The sequence below is a fragment of the Vanessa cardui genome, chromosome 21, assembly GCF_905220365.1.
Source record: "Vanessa cardui chromosome 21, ilVanCard2.1, whole genome shotgun sequence".
NCBI lineage: Eukaryota > Metazoa > Arthropoda > Insecta > Lepidoptera > Nymphalidae > Vanessa > Vanessa cardui.
In genome coordinates, this window is record NC_061143.1 from 1,140,173 (window position 1) to 1,149,503 (window position 9,331).

The window sequence follows — 9,331 nt, forward strand, 5'->3', positions numbered from 1 at the left end:
CTGGACCTGCCTCGGTTTATTGTCGTATGTTTGTCAGTAATTTTAATACTTAGTAAGTAAGTCAGTAATTTTAATAATAAGACTTTTCCTCGGAACGATAAAATCAAAATATAGGTACTTTATTTGAGTAGGCTTTTACAATCACTTTTGCATTGTCATTGAACTAACTATATTTTAGAGTTTCGGAATGCTGATTCTACCTATAAGAACCGGCAAGAAACTCAGTAGTTACTCTTTTACATTAAAAATACAAAATTATGTTAGTAAATATAATTATATATATGAATCGGGCATGTTTGACTTTTAGGTACTCCAACCGGCGAATTTGATTTGATGTAACCACGAACACTGCAAAGTGCTCGAAACGTCGGGATGTTTAAAAATAATTAATATATGCGATTCATCCGTTATAATTAGTTTTATTTAAATATATATATGAATGTAATATATCCTGCCTGGAAGTCAACAGGTATTAGGTAGCTCCACGCTTTTTTATCCTTTGTGTAATCTTGTGTTGAATAATATGCCTTCTTTACCAATGATTGAAATTTTACAAATGATTTGAATTTATGAAACAAATACGCTAGAGATGTTCCAAATACCCTAAATTCTTTATGGAACGTTTTAATAATTAAGTTATAATTATTACTAATTTAATTTAACTAAACTCCGCTAGATGGCGTTACTTAGGTATGGTATTTTCGTCCGTCTTTCTTGAATTTCTTTGTTATTTAATTAGTATAGATCACATTTAATCATAATTTAGTTCACATCAAATTGTTTAGTAACCAGCAACCTTGGCTGATACATAAACTAATTCAGTGAACGCGTACCGGGATTCCCAAAGGACACCGAGCAGTTTGAACAAATTCCTCTGCATTTGTTTGATTTGTTTGTTTTAAATATTGTGAAAGTAATGAAGAATTTAGACTTAAGTTAAATTAATAATACGTTTTGAAACATATACGTATATACATAAACTTAAAAATGTTGTGTAGAGTGTGAATACTTAAAGGATTGTAAAAATAGACAACATTGGCTAGGTAAGATATGTTTATAACCCCTCACATCGTGAATGTAGGCTGGTTTCCTTGGCACGGAACTCTTTAAAAAATATTGATGATTCATCTTCACAGTGATTCAATTGCATAATGATTTCAAAAATAATCTAAGGTCATATGGTGCAATTATACTAACACTAATTACTAATGAAAGTAGTTAATATGATATACATTACCAATTAAAAAAAACCCTGCCTTGGATTTTATTAGCTAAGTTTTATTTCTCTTAATTGAAGGATTGAAGTCAACGACCATACAGTCCATAATGGTCATTGATTATTATAATTAGGTAAAATTTTAATGAAATAACAGTCATTCGGTTTTCCTACACCTTTATTAGTATAGTCAGAATGAAAATAACATATGCTACACTGTACTATGAAGATAACTTTTTATATGTAAAGTAAAGTAACAGCCTGTAAATTACCCACTGCTGGGCTAAGGCCTCCTCTTCCATTAAGGAGAGGGTTTGGAACATATTCCACCAGGCTGTTCCAATGGCGGCTGGTGGAATGCACAAGTGGCAGAATTTCGATGAAATTAGACGCATGCAGGTTTCCTAGCGATGTTTTCCTTCACCGCCGAGCACGAGATGAATTATAAACACAAATTAAGCACATATATAGCGGTGCTTCCCTGGGTTTGAACCCGAAATCATCGATTAAGATGCACGCGTTTTAACCACCCAGCTTATACAAATATTTGAAAAACACAATTTTGTCTATGTGTATGTATATTCCAATGGAACTTAAAAAAATATACATAAACCTCATATTTATGTATATCATGCGATTAGCTAATAACTCAACTATATTGTGTACTTCTAAGAGTTTATGAATAATATATTTTTCTTAATAATACTTTCATTTTACTTCTAAAATTCCGATACCAGTTCCGTCAAAGTTCGAAACAAAATGTGTTCTCGAATCCATAGTGAATATCAAAGATTAATAACTTCGCCAATAAAATCGCGTCAATTTGCTGTTCTATATTTGACTTTTCTCCTCTCCTCCTATATGTGATTTTAATCATAAGGATTAAAATCACAACCACTTTGTAGAACCAGCTTTCGCCGGCGGTTTTTCCGAACCGATACGACATGGGAACATTCAATAAAAGAGCGTACTCCTTCTTCAAAGGCCGGCAACGCACCTGCAAGCCCCCTGGTGTTGCAGATGTCCATGGGCGGTGGTAGTCACTTTCCATCAGGTGAGCCTCCTGATCGTTTGCCACCTATCACATAAAGAATTAAATAGAGTATAGAATTAAATAGGAAGTAACTTAATATTTCACATTTAAAATAATATCTTTAATATTGTTACATTAATAAACTATAATCTCACAAATACATAATAATTTACTATTAGAATATTACACCATACTTTACAACCAATCAGAGCAGAGCTTGCGTTGCGATGAGATGAGGCGCCATCTTAACATTTCGGCGGGAATCTCGTAGTCAAAGTCATTATGTAGTCTGTGGCGGGTATCGGGAATCGGGATACTACGAACGCTAAAATACTGGACCTAAGTGGAATAATTGACAGTTTTTAATTAAATAATAACTTTGTTAAGTCAGAGTGACACACAATTGTAATTAATTGACATTTAAATATGCTGTGTAGTGATTGGATATTGTAAAACTTAATTGTGAAAACAGTTAATACTTTGTTTTGTGCTTGTGTTCAATCCTGATGACGTCCGCAACTGTGTTTAGTCCATTTTGTTCTTTTCTATGTAAATATATTAAATGCAATAAAATTAAGTTGTAAATAGTCCAATTGAGTGTTATAACACTCAATTGGACTATTTACAACTTAATTAAAATATATTTAAGTATGTTATATAGTTTAGAGTACTAACAATTATTATTACTGTACCTTATTATGAACCCTTAATGTTTGTGTTGTTCTAGGTTAAGGATTAACAAGGAAATTACTACGACTATGCTAATCTTCAAAATTTAATTGAGTTTGTTTCCTCAACCGTACCAATCAATCTCTTTCGTGCCTTCTCCATCCTACGTGACATTGGCGAAATAATCTGTGCCCTGTCGGCACAACTAAAAGCCATTAAACCAAGATTTGAATTGACGTCCGCAACACCTGTCATGATATCAAGGAGGGTAATAGTTTTATTTCTCTGACATAATGAATACAAAATTGAAGATCGTATTTGAATGTTTATTGACATATAACTCAGCACAAATTTAACAGAATGCTAATTAGAAACAAACGCAACTAAAAATCCGTATTACACGGTAATTTAAAAGACACACACACAATATTAGTTAAGCCTGTTTTATATATGTATTATATAGATAGGAGGGTAAAACGCTTCGTTACGTAACGCGTTACAGCGCTAATCTGTTTGGATTCTCTTTCTCTTACTCATACGGCAGCGGTAGGCAGAATCGTTTTTCCTGTTAAACAATCACAATATTAAATATCTTAGATTAGTTTAAATTGTCACCTCTGTTGAGCGTCCCGAGATGCACATGTTTTTTTCAACTAAATGACATCCAAACCTAACTGCCGAATCGTCAGGTTACATAAATTCAAACACTACTGCTAGAATATACTCTGGAAAAAAAGCTTAGTAAATAGTGTTGGTAATCATGTATTAGGCAAAAGGTAGCCTATGTCCTTCCTTGGACTTTGAAATTTCATCAAAATCGCTTAATTAATTTGGTACTGAAATAGCAAGAGACAGACAGACAGAGCTACTTTCATATTTATAATATTAAATATAGATTAATGAGAAAAAATCTAACTATTAAGGTTCAGGATAAAGGCAATCTAAAAGTAGCGCCATCTATTGGCAGCGATCGGAACGATCCAAAAAATTAAAAAAACTTGTAGCTCAGGATTTTATGATAAGGGAGACATTTCATATTTTTGATTACATTTCATAACTCGGTATATTATTGTTTTAAATACATATAATATATATATTATAATTATAATAGCATATATATATATATATATATATATATATATATATATATACATAATAAAATTTGAGTGTCTATTTGTAATATTAAAATAGCCCGTTTTTACTAAATGCGTATGCATGCGCACACGGTACATATACCAAAATAAAAAATTTTAAATTTTTGTCTGTCTGTCTGTTTGTTCCGGCTAATCTCTGGAACGGCAGGGTCGATTTTGACGGGAGTTTCACTGGCAGAAAACTGATATAAAGTGTTACTTAGGCTACAATAATATTTTTTTTTATAAATTAATTATAATAATTATATTTTTTTATAAACTCATTTTAAATAAAAAATGTATTAATTTTGAGAGTGACTGTACAATACAATTAATTAATTTTGAAAAGTATCCACGTGTTACATCAGAGCGACCTCACGGCGACCTTGCTTAACGATTCTTGAAATTGCCTGCATTTTAATCGGAATACGTAGTGGACAGTATCCTACACATATTTTTCCTCAATGAATATAATTTTCTGTTGGTTTTAGTTATATGTTAGTATGACTAAATATACAGGAGTTAAGTCATTCAAGGCTTCTGCAGCTCTAATCGTATTTATATTATACTAGCGGCCTGTCCCAGCTTCGCACGGGTGGCTATAAGTTTCCTTCCGTTTTGTAAGGATTCCTTATCTTTTCTAGCAATAAATATAGCCTATTTTATTACTCTTAATTTAGTGTGACTTCAGTAGGGATGACCAATATAATATTATCGTTTTACAGCGATGCTCCAATCTCTCTATCTTTTGTTGCAATGCCACGCTATCGTCCAATTGTTTTTTAATGACAGCTCAATCATATTTAAAATAAGAAATAGTGTTACATGCCAGTATTAAATGCTATGCCATATAAAATAATATTAATTACAGTTTTACTAATTATTGATCAATTAATTACAATAACAATTGTATATAATAAAGTAAATTCAATAGGCCCTGCTTTATTCATAATATGCAATAATAATGTGATATAAATTATGATATAGAATCACATTGACGACCTCCGTGGTCGAGTGGTGTGTACACCGGTTTTCATGAGTACGCCACTCCCGAGGTCCCGGGTTCGATTACCGGCCGAGTCGATATAGATTATCATTAGTTATATATGTTGTCTGACATCTGGGTGTTTGTGGTACCGTCATTACTTTTGAATTTCCGGAACACAAATGCTTTAGCTACTTACACTGGGATGTTGATGATGTGATGATGTGATGTTGTCGCATATTTATAAAAAAAAAAAATATGTCATAACTCCGTATTGAAGGCTAAGGTTACTCTTGAAACAGTAGCTTTCGAATGATGATAGAAATTTTTAAATCGGTACATTTGTTTTTGAGCCCATTCATTACAAACAAACAAAATTTTCCTCTTTATAATATTAGTATCTATACTAAACCAAAGATATCTATATTTCTTTGTTTTTGTAGTTTGTGAATGACTGTGAATGACTGGGTTCTATAGAAATTGAGTTCTTCTGAAGATAAATTCGTAATAGCTGGGAGGCCAATATCATCTGTGCCTCGGAAAGCATTGAAGCCATGAGACACGTGTCCGATTTTCATTTCGGATTTAGAGTAATATTTTATCAACAAATGCCATATATTAATTCTTATATTCGTAGTCTAATTATTATTTAATTATAAAAAAAAAAAAACTTAAAAATACAATTAGCTACGGTCTATGTAGCATTATGCAAAAACAAAAATTAAAATAAATATATTTTTTTATCCATTTCGGCTACGGTCATGGTGCTCCATAATATCCCTGATATAAATGACAGAATCATAGTAAGCACACACACAAACACACACACACACACACATACACACACACACACCACAATGTTATATATACATATATTTAAATTTATTAAGGAATTATCATTCGTCTTTTAATATCATTGTAATAAATCTATCTATATTATATACAGCGAAGCGAGGCCGGATATCCGTACGTATTGGTTTTTTTAAACTTAATTTAGTATTTCCCACACTGCAGATTCACAAATGTAAATCTTATAATAATAAGTTGGGGAAAAAGTTTCTTCGTATTTTATATGAAAATTCAAAAAGTTTTTTTTATAGTTTATTTACATTTGACTAAAGTATGTAGGTGCCATTTTGTTCCATAACTTTTTGCCATCTTGTTGGTAGTGACATGATCCCATTGCTGTAAAAATTTTGGGGCTTCTGATCAAAAAACTGCGACAAGTGGTTTTGGCAGTCCTCTCGTGATGTTAACCTGACACTGCCTAAGGAATTCTGCAGAGACCGAAACAGATGAAAATCTGAAGGTGCAAGGTCAGGACTATACGGCGGATGCATTAATACCTCCCAGCCAAACTCTCGTAACTTTTTTTGAGTGGCTAAAGATGTTTGAGGTCTAGCGTTGTCATGGTGAAAAACCACACCCCTTCTGTTGATCAATTCTGGCCGCTTTCTCTCAATTTCTTGCTTCAATCTCATCAATTGTTCGCAATACAGTTCTGAATCGATGGTCCTGCCGGGCGGTAACAGCTCATAATGAATGATGCTCTTCCAATCCCACCATACACACAGCATTACCTTGTTGCGAGTTAATCCGGGTTTTGCCACAGTCTGTGAAGCTTGACCGGCCTTTGACCACGATCTTTTTCGCACGTTCTTGTCGTATGTGATCCACTTTTCATCACCAGTTATCAGCTTCTTCAAAAATGGTTCGGTTTCATTACGTCGTAATAAAGAATCACAAATGAGTACACGGTTCATTAGGTTCCTTTGAGTGAGTTCATGAGGCACCCATATATTGAGCTTTTTTGTGTACCCAGCTTTATTCAAATGAGTCAAAACCGTTTCGTGGTCAATTGCCAGTTCTTCAGCTACATCGTAACTACTAATATGCCGATCTTGCTCCACTTTTTCAAAAATGGCATCAATTTTGTCCGTAACAGGGCGACCAGAGCGAGATGCATCTTTGATATCAAAATTTCCGGCTTGAAAACGCTTAAACCAAACTTGCGCTACTCTCACAGATACTGCATTAGGTCCATAAACATCACAAATTTTTTTCGCGGCTTGAGTTGCATTTTTACCTTTTTTATAGTAAAATTTTAAAATGTATCGAATTTCTTCTTTAGATTCACTCATTTTAAAAACAAATGAAAATCACACAAATTCCTAATTTGAATTTGGAAGTGCCTTCTTTAAAATTAAAACTTTTTAATGATACCAAAACCAGCCAGATACAAATGGTATAGCCAAAGAGATTTTATTACAAGTTCATACATACTATATGCGAAAAGACTTTTTCCCCAACCTAATATTACGGTTTCGTTGATGTTGGTGAAGGTGGAATCATGAGGTCGAGGGCCTAAATTCCAGGTCGGAACAATAAAAACTATTTGGTTCTTCTGACGATAAATCAGTCTGGATGATAATTAATTGGCAATGTACTCCATACCTCTTTTTTATGGTATAGGTTGGCGGACGAGCATATAGCCAGCCTGATGGTAAGTGGTCACCATCATCCATAGACAATGACGCTGTGAGAAATATTACAATTCCTTACATCGTCAATGTGCCATAAACCTTTGGAACTAAGATGTTATGTCCCTTGTGCCTGTAGTTACACTGGCTCACTCACCCTTCAAACCGGAACACAACAATACTGAGTTATTTGGAGGGAGAATTACTGATGAGTAGGTGGTACTTCCCAGACGGGCTTGCACAAAGTCCTACCACCACGTGTAATATGTAACTATCGTATTCCTCTTTAAATATGTATCTATTATTTATTTAACCGTGTTTTTGTTTCAACACATCGTAAGGAAATTCGAGTGTATCAGCTGTAAATTTCCCACAGCTGGGCTAAGGCTGAGGAAAAGGTTAGGAACATATTTCCCAGCACTTCCCTAATACGGGTTGGATTTACGTGTGGCGGAATTTCGTTGAAATTAGAAACATGCAGGTTTCCTCACGTTGTTTTCTTTTGAGCTCGAGATGAATTATAAACACAAATTAAGCACGTGAGAATTCAAAGGCCGGCTTTGAACCAGTGATCATCGGTTACTTTGCGCTTTAACCACAGAACCATGTCGGCTCTAAATCTGCCTCATTTGATCCAACCCTTATGATAACAACGTGGAACTATCCATCAGGGGATCGAAGGCTAGTGTTTACATATTTTATGACATGATGGTTTTTACTTTTAGTTGATGTTGTTGCCTTTGAGTTTTGCATATTAAGCAAGCTTTATTCCTAAACTCAACAGCAGCGAAGCCTTACATGTGTGTACCTCCGTGGTCAAGTAGTATGTACACCGGTTATTATGGGTACGCCACTCCGAGGTCCCGACTATATTGAATAAAGTAATTTGAGTTTGATTTTGAGTGACCCATATTTATACTTCCTTCTTGTGTATCTTGTTGTGTTTAAATGGCTATTGTGAATAACTAATGCACATTGGTTGGTTATTCATTTTTACTATCAAGGACCCACGAATGCTGTGCCCAATAAGGATGTATTGATTATGCAAAGTCGGAAACTAGGTGTTTACCTTTTTGACGACCTCGGTGGTGGAGCAGTGTGTACACCGGTTTTCATGGGTACGCCACTACGAGTTCCGAGTTTGATCCCCGGCTGTGTCAATGTAGAAAAAGTTCATTAGTTTTCTATGTCGTCTTGGGTCTAGGTGATTGTGGTACCGTATTAGGTTTCATTTTCCATAACACAAGTGCTTTAGCTACTTACATTGGGACTAGAATAAATTATGTTATATTATCCAATATTCTTTTGATAATTGTCATGACTAGCGTCGTATCGATTAAGTGTAAGCTGCAATTAATATTATTAATTAATATGTACGCTTAACTCATGTAAGCCGATTTATAATTATTGTGTGGGAGACGGAAATGTACTGTGTGCCATTTGCAACAAATCTGATGTAAGTATCGCTTAACTCTGCGATTTATTTAATGTCTCAATTACATGTTTAAAAATAGGCTATTTGACAATGCGAAAAATAAATTGTGAATTATTGTAATCAGTGTATATTATGAGTTTAAAAATGGTTATTTAATAACGAATCTTGAAAATAATACTTAATTTATTTAAAAATTAATATGCATTTTTTCAAACGTTCTTTTCTAATATATGTACCACAGATTAAAATACAGCAAAGTGACGTCACCGACCCCATTACAGCGCCATATTGTCCAAGCTGCGTTTTCGCGCGTTATTTAAATATGGAATTTTTAATATGATATTTTTCGGCAAATATGTACTAGAAATAAAAAAAACAAC